We start from the raw sequence: 9,325 nt of genomic DNA on the forward strand, positions 1-9,325 counted from the left end.
GAAGGTGTTTAAGTATTTTCCAAAACCAAGTGTCACTAATTCTACTAAAGCACACTGAAATTCCTCTACCTGGGGACGTTGTTCAAATCAATACTTCCCTTAGCCAGACCACCAGCTAACCATAGAATCATAGAATTGCCCAGGCTGGAAGAGACCTCCAAAGGTCATCTAGTCTGACCTCCCCGCAGTCAGCAGGGACACCCCCAACTAGACCAGGTTGCCCAGGGCCTCGTCGAGCCTCTCCTTGAATATCTCCAGGGAAGGGGCCTCAACCATCTCCTTGGGCAACCTGTTCCAGTGCTCCACCACCCTCACAGTGAAGCACCAGCACCAGTCCTTGCTGGGACTCCACTTACAAGCAGTGCTTTATGGCCACAAACCACATCGAAAACGAGAGGGATGCAGAGGCCTTCGGGGACGCACACAGGGGAAGGCGTGAGAAAGACTTCTCATGTCTTTCTCAGCCTCCACTCATACACAGTTCAGAAATTCCTAAAGCCTGCAGAGCTAAGGCTGAGTCTAATTGCCCTCATTACTCCCTTTCTCTTCTGTGAAGGTGCCTTATCATTTGAACCTGTGTACACTTTGGGCCTCCACACCCTGGGACAAATAGTCTCTGTTGCAGTATTGCGTCCTGTGTGCTTTGAGCCTTTCAGCTGTCCAATTCACAGGATGTGTCTACTCCTGGAGCTCTGAGAAACAATGAATAATTATTTCTTACTCCAGTTTTTGGTGCTATCATTATTTGATAGGCTTCTATCATAGATGCAGACACCACCGTCTTTTCCAGGTTGAAAAATCCTCCCTAGTCTGCTTAACCAGTACCTGAGTGGAAGTAATTTCACACTTTTTAGCCATCCTGTCACTCTCCTCTGTACATCACGTAGCCTCCTACACCCTGAGGCAAAGAACGCACCCTGCACACACTCTTCCAGAATTATTTTTCAGCAACCATTGCATTTGAGCTTTTGAGCATTAAGCTAAACTTTTCGAAAATCTATCCACTATAACACTACAATCCCTTTCCCAAGCTAGTGAGGGTTAGGTCAGAGCACAGTGCATATTTGCCTTCTCTGGTGAAGCATTTCATATAAAAAACTCATGCTCCTTACAGGTGAACAGCGTGCTCCAATGATAGAACAAAAATAGGAGTTACCAAGCATTGCTAATTTTTTTTTTTTTCAGAACCAATTTATACTGGCAGAACTTAATTGTTTATCTGATATTTATTTTTTCTTGAAGACACACATTAGCTCACCTAATTTGGGCTTTCCCACGCTCCACTGACTCTTTGACTGCTTACCTGCTTCTATGTTCTACATTTCCAGTTATGTGATAAAAAATATACTGCTGAAAACAAAAAAGTCAAGACAATTTCCTGCTAAACCCTGAGAAACACTATGTAGAAAAGGAAGAATGACATAGGTATCTAAGCACTACAACAAAAATAATCAAAGATGGTAGGAGATCATATCAGCTGATGAAGGGAAAAAGATAAAAGAAAGAAGCAAATTTCGCGTAGTGGTTAGCGTCTGAAATCACATTGCATCACTGCATGGCAATTAACATTGTAACAGTGAGAGGTTATTAAAAAGAGTTCACAACTCCATTGAACAAGTATCTTCAAAGTTGGTCATCACATTTTCAGATGGTTTATATAAAACAAAGTGAGACTATATTTCTAACATACTACTATTATTACTATTTCCATTTTTACTTTTGCTTAAAGAAAGTCACTGAGATACATTAAAAGCACAAGAAACTGAAAGAAAATGTTTAACACTTGAATTTTGTAGATCTCAAGGCCTCCAAATCAATACACACCAATGGACAATGCAGTTGAGTGTGGAGGAAGAGAATTACGCTTATCGTGTAAAACCTTGGTTAAGTTTTATTAGAGGAGAAAAATATTGCTCCAAAGCCCCTAGCTATTTTATCTTGCTGAGTTAAAAACTTGTGAATACAGTGGTTTTAAATGGAAGTAGTGTCATTTTTACTAAAGCAGCATGAATGTCACAGCTGTAATAATAGCCCACTTGTGTCATTGTCCAGGCTTAAGCATATATGCACACACAGAGAGACAGACAGCTGCTGTCAGTTATATCTTTATTACTTCTACAGTGACTGATGCTTTGCAGCCCAAACATATACCCCCAGCACCAAACTTGATAGTTTTTTTCTCATTTAACTGCCCAAATGTACATCCCTAGCCACTAGTTGGATTTTCTGTTATTGCCTCATGCTTGCAGTGCTTGATATATGAGCTCTAGGCAACTAAGCTCTTCTCTCTGAGAAACACCAAATGAATAGCACTCTGGAAACACTAAAGAGTTGCCAGGTATCCCATCTGACTCTGATTAAGCTTAAAATATAAAGAGCTAATCTTGCTGCATGTGTAAGTATTGATACCATGAAAAACAGTCCCAGAGAAATCTACCCAGAGTAGACACGCTGTCGTCACTTATAGCACTAAATCACTAAATTATGAAGTAGCATTGGGGTAAAGATCATACAATCAGATGTTTAATGGGCAAAATATCTAGGAATAGTAGCTTCAGACATAACAACAAAATTTGCTTGCAAGTACCGTGTGAGCAATTTTCTTTTTTCTTTGCAACAGTGTAAATAACTTCTACAGCTTGGAAAGGCAAACAAACAGCTGTATACAATATATTTAATAATAGAACACTAAAAATATTTTTGTTCAAATAGTCAGAATTGCAGCAGTGAGCCCCAAGCTAATAACTTTTATGGATCCATTAGCTTGAGTAGCTGCTGAATTTTTGAACTGAAGTAACAGATTTGCATATACTGCCTCAAATCTGTACCTTGCAAGGTGTGTTAGCTAATTTTGAAAGATGAAGCTAATAATGGAATATCTTGAGTATGCCTAACCAGTGTGTTATATGAACTGCAATGCTTTTTAATCTCTCCTCTAATTTATAATGTGCCACATTTCCAAAAGAAGGGTCTTTTTCAATCATCTCATTTAATTTCAAATATATTAATTATTAGACTATTGATCCATATGTATTTCAGCAAGTAGTCAAATCCTGCATTTCAATTTAATTTTAAACTTATGTGCAATTCATGTAAAATATTTCCACATGGTTTTCAAAGCTACTAATATTAGTCAGACATAGTCTTCTGGTTGGTAATAGCAAGTTTTACAAAGTTACATTTCCACAAGTAATGAAAGTAATTTCACCTAATTCAACTCACTGCTATATCTTCCCCCCCCCCCCCGCCCAGGCAAATCCCTTCCAATCTTAACCACCCTGTGCCTCAGCATGTTGGCAGGTTATACACAAGTAGTGTACTTCCTTAATTTTTTTTCTCCAGTCTCCCCGGATACAAGCTGGCTCCCATCTGTAAGTTGAATAGCCTGTAAGGATGGCCTAGTGCCTTGGCCAAAGTACTGTCTCGGCAACAGGGACATGCATCTGCCTGCAGAGAAGTCCCTAATTGCTATGTCAGTTGCATCTTTTCTTTCTTGCTTTCCCCCCCCCCCTTTTTTTTTTTTAAATGCAAAAAATGCACAGTGCCTCCCATTTACTGAGTTTACCTCTGAAAAGGACAGCTTGCTGCTGGGAATTTCCTGCAATTCAAATGTGTTTTGCCCCATGACCAATGCTGATGAAATCTATTGATATGATCTTAGCATAGATTGTTTCTCTTCAGGAATGAAGGCATAAGATGCAAAGGGAGGTGGTCATACCACTGACTATAACATGTAAATGGAATGGCAGACTAACCTATATCCCCTCTAGGCAGAAAAAACAATACTTTTCTGGAGAGCAGTTCAAGTCATCAAATGAGGCTCTACATCTGAATTATCTCCTAAAGGAGCTTATATCTCTCCACTGATTACAGGGAAAATCTGTGAATGCAAGTTAGATCAAATGTTTGTATTGTATGTTTAAGGTAGCATGCAATTAAAATTCACCCAACAGAAATATAAAAGTGTATATATATATATATAACATCTCAAAGAATAATTGTTCTAGAGCTCATCAGAGCTAACCCATGTATGAACCCTGTCATATTCCAGCTGGGTGCCTGAAATTTTGTCTGCAGCCCTATCTTGCTACATAGAATCATAGTATACCAGGTTGGAAAGGACCTCAAGGATCAACTAGTCTTACCTTTCTTCGCAAAAGCGTAGTCCAGACAAGATTGCCCACCACACTGTCCAGCTGAATCTTTAAAGTATCCAATGTTGGGGAATCCACCACTTCCCTGGGGAGATTATTCCAATGGTTGATTGTTCTCATTGTAAAAAATTTTCCTTTTGTGTCCAATCAGACCCTCCCCAGGGAATAACTTGTACCCATTACCCCTTGTCTTTTCCATGTGACTCCTTGTAAAAAGGGAGTCTCCATCTTCATAGCCACCCTTTAAATACTGGAATCTGGTGATAAGGTCTCCCCTAAGACTTCTTTTCTTGAGGCTGAACAAACCCAATTCTCTCATCCTTTCCTCATATGGCAGGATTCCCAGTCCCTTGACCATGTTGGTGGCCCTTTTCTGGACCTTCTCCAGCCTGTCCACATCTTTTTTGTATAGTGGGAACCAAAAATGAGCATAGTATTCCATGTAAAGTGGAATAAGTAAAGTGGAATAATAACTTTACCTCTGCTGGTGATGCCCTTGTTGATGCAACCCTATTGGCTTGCTTTGCCGCAGCAGCATTGTTCATTCATATTGAGCTTGTCATCCACCAGGACTCCCAACTGCTCTTCACCCAGGTAAATCCCAGTCTGTGATGCACTCCTGGATTACGTTTTCCCTTATACTTATCCTTGTTGAACTTCATAAGATTCTTGTCAGTCCACTCTTCCAGCCTATCCAGGTCTTCCTGCAGAGTGGGTGTCCCTTCTGAAGTGTCCACTTCTCCACTTAGTTTGGTATCATCAGGAAACTTCATCACGGTACACTTGACCCAATCATCCAGATCACTTATGAAGATATTAAACAGTGTTTGACTCAGTATCAATCCCTAGGGAACCCCATTTGTGACAGATTGCCAGTTCAAAGAGGAGCTATTTACCACCACCCTCTGGATGCAGCCTGTCAGCCAGCTCCCCACCCACCCACTGCACAGACCACTTGTCTAGACTGTAACGCATCAGTTTCTCTAGGAGGAGGCTATGGGGAATGATGTCAAAAGTCTGGAGAAATACAGGTAGATGATGTCAACCACTCACCCCTCATCAACCAAGCAGGTTACTTTGTTGTAGAAGGTGATCAAGTTTGTCAACTATGATTTGCCCTTGCTAAGTCCATGCTGGCTTTTCCCAGTCATGTGTTTCATTTGACTTGTGGTAGCTCCCAGAAGGATTCATTCCATAACTCTCAGGGACTGAAGTAAGACTGATTGTCCTATAATTTCCTGGATCCTCCTATAAGCCCTTCTTGTAGATAAGGGTGACATTAGCCTTCTTCCTGTCTTCTGGGACATCCCTTGATCTCCCTGACTTCTCAAAGATTATGGAGAACTGCCTTGCAATGATGTCAGCTAGCCCTCTTAACACCCTTGGGTGAATAGTGTCAGGGTCCGTTGATTCCTAGGAGTCAAGCTTCTGTAATAGTTCACATACCAATTCTTCCTTAACTAGCAGTGGGTTTTTGTTTGCATCAATAATTTATTCTATTATTCCTATGATATCATAATTTTCTTTTTAAGTGTGTAAGTGCAGCCCCAAGTAGTCCACCAATACCACTTTCTTCCATACTTGTTCACGGTGTAATCATCTGTTGGTCTGAAACATCTCCTCTTACAGCAAAAGCGTAAAGGAGGGTAGGATCTCATCTAAGTACAGTCTAGCGCTGACAAGAATTATGGCTTTTTGGATGAAAGTGAAGACAAACAGAAGGATGTTGAATAGGATCTCCTCTGAACTACTTGCTTTGGAGGGCTTACTTGAATGCAATCTACCATATTTTTGTCAATACAAAGGGATATTTCTTCTGCTACAGAAGAGAAGCTTTTTAAACTATTGAGCTATGTGTATAAATAACTAGGGAGAAAAACAAGACAAAAAGCTGAGATAAACACAAGTAAATTGCTAGATAATCTTTCCTGTAGATTGCACTTCAGCTAAATTACCTGTGCTGATCTTAATTATCCAAATGAATCCATTAAACAAATGAGATGTCTGAGAACCTCACAGGAATATGCATTCTGATTTTGCTCCCCAACCTGTTTGATTATTATACTACAAAGCTAATTAATCTTTAGGGGAAAAATAAGGAGGTGTGCTTCATATTGCTCAGGTTACTAGTTGTTAACAAGTCACACACTCTAAAGAACTTTTAATCTAAATGGTGCATTCACTATTCATATGTACTCTTTTTAATATTAACTTTAGGACTACTTAATCATTGTTGACTTTCCCCTTAAAACAAACTATTTCTGGTATAAATTTGAATATTCAGAAAATATACCAGAAGTTGTAGACAGACCTGCAAAGTTCTGCATACAGGAAAACTTTTAATGTTGTTGTTAAGCACTGAACTGCAAACTACAGTACTCAGGTGTGGGACTGGAATTTCACCATGACTTTTTAACCCCTAAGGGAAATACATGCCTCACTTTGGACATGTTACAAACCCTGAAGATGACTCTTACTATTTGTTCACAAGTCTGCCGGCCATACCAAAAACTACTGAATCCTATTATACGAATAGATGACAATATAAGCTCCATAAGACATAAAAATATTTCCCTTGTTCTCCTGCATATAAATTGAGCAGACAGCCTGCATGTGAAACAATAGGAAACAGTCCAATCGAAAAAGACTTTAGAAATGAGTAAAAAAAAAAATCACTTAATAAAACTTGAGAAGAAGTATCCTGGGTATCTCTGGAAAGCCCTGCCTTGCAGTGACTTACAGTACCATAGAAAGAAGTTTAAGAAGCAAAACTCACTTTGTCAAAGTTAAGGTTAATGTGCAACTTCACCACAAACCATGAGAACCTAGACACTGCAGAGGTTATTAACAGAAAAGAAACTATTTTCGTGAACTGAAAGACAGATTAGATCAGAGAGCTGGAAACTGGATGTGCTAGATCACAAAATTCTTTACATCAAGATTTTCTAAGATGATGCAGTTGAAAAATATGCAGTTTGTGATATACTGTTAAAAAAAGTAATGGAATTTGGCTGTATTACTGTCTAGTGAAATGAAAATTTCACTTTGTGAGATTTACAGAAAAACAACAAAAAGTAAGTACACACAAATATTCTAATAACAGCTGACTGCTAAAATAAACAAGGATGTATATGAAGGAAAGCATATACACTTTAAATTTAAAAAGATGCTCCGATAAAACATGGGTGTTTGTGGTCCAAGAATATTATTCTTTGGCCAAAAGACAACTGACACTAGAGACACAATACAAAAAATCACTGAAGCAAAGGTTTAGTTGGTCTAGAAGAAATGAGAATAAAGTAGCTGAATTGTTATGTCACTGGAGAATCTGGGCTTGCCTTTGTATTTCAGGACGTGGATGTCCTGACCTACTTCAGAATGTTTTGAGAGAAAGTAAAAAGAGAGAGAGCTTCATAAGGTACATTCACACCAATGCTGCCCTTCCAAGAAAACACCTCCCTTTACTCTTCGCATGATTATGCCTAGTCTTCTGCAACAGATGGAACAGGTCATGTTACTGGCTTTAAATCTTTTCAGGCTCTATGTCTTAGGACACTAGACTTTTGCAATTCTATCCTGTAAAAGAGATTTCCCATTATGCAGGGTAGTGTAAGATTTCCCATTGTTGGAGTGCTACAGTTTTTGTAAAACCTCTCTCCCTGGCAACTGGCTAACAAAGGATACCATGAGAGTGGCTTACTATAAGATTTCAGTTGCCAGCTAATCACAAACTCAAGTTTACTGTAAAATCAAACAAACAACTAAAAAACAAGTGATGAAAAAAAATATTTACTTGTTACAGTCATCAACATTATTACGTGTTACATGTAATAATATTTATATAAAATCGTATCATTATTCTACTATTTTTGAAAAATTTCACTTGATAGTTCTTTGATATAAGAACATGTAAGGATTAATTAGCCCTGTGAAAATACACATTCTGCAAACTTGAACAGTCTGGGAAGTTCCTCATAAACATTTAACTCCATGACAGTGAGAGACATGCTGAGTTTAAGGGCTAAAGATTTAGAAACTCCATGTTCCCAAAAGAAAAATCATTATTTTTCTTCACAGATGCATTGAGTTGAATTGTATTTGAAATACTTAAAGAAATAAAGCAGAATAAGAAAAGGTATCATCAAGGTGTTTCAACTACTGATGAGATTTATAAGCATATCTTTTGCTAGCAGCCCAATACAGACTGCCACATTCAAAAGCTTGCATAAAATTTGGCATATTTTTCATGGAGGGATGTTTTAACTGTCAGTGGAACATAGACAATAGAGATAAAAGCAGCATATGGGATCAGAACATTGGATTACTAATCCAACTAAAAGCACTTATATGAGAGGAAAGCCAGAAACAACCCTAGTAAAAAAATATATTCTGTAATGGCAAAATAAGTCCTTACTGTACACGACATGCCTGTGTATTTTAGGATCTAGAGAGGATTTCTTGCTCCGTTCTCTATTTCTCTCGTTACTCTACATTAGCTTGCTACAGGAAATAAAAAAGCAATTTAATGTCTTTAAATTTTTTTAAAAGGTTAGAACGCCATTTTCTCTCTGTTTGAGCTTTGTAAAGCTGCAGGAACATACTATCAAGCTTACAATAGAGATTTTTCTTTTGTAAAACATACATTGTTGCAATTACAGAAATTATTACCAAAGTTTATCAACTAGATTTGTACAGATGCGTGTGCTCATGCACACACAAGCTTGGTTTTAGGCAAAAACTTTGAGGTTTCTTCTCTGTCTTTCATAATAATTTATAGTTTCATGTTGGTACGAACAGGAAACAATGAAGAAACACAAGTAGAAAATATTAAAACCAGGAGATCTACATGTTTCAAAACCTTTGATAATTTTCTTTTTAGAACAGTATCTACACTTCTACATTTTGCATGCTTTATCTTTTCAATTATGATTGCACCATGCTCCAGTGGACAGATTAAAAAGGAAAGAAGAAATAGTAAAAGAGTAAATGGAATAAAAAGAGTAGAATTCTAGAAAAAAAAATTAATGAAAAAATTTAAAAAGTTAAGTGAACTAGCACTGTAAGAGGCTGAAAGGCAGCCATCTCTGATATTACTGGAAATCTCAAATTTGTCAAAGTTACTTTGCCAAAGATGAAAATAGAAGCAAAGCTGCCTCTCGTAAAGCACACCA

This window comes from Calidris pugnax, unplaced genomic scaffold (assembly GCF_001431845.1).
Source record: "Calidris pugnax isolate Ruff unplaced genomic scaffold, ASM143184v1 scaffold95, whole genome shotgun sequence".
Taxonomy (NCBI): domain Eukaryota; kingdom Metazoa; phylum Chordata; class Aves; order Charadriiformes; family Scolopacidae; genus Calidris; species Calidris pugnax.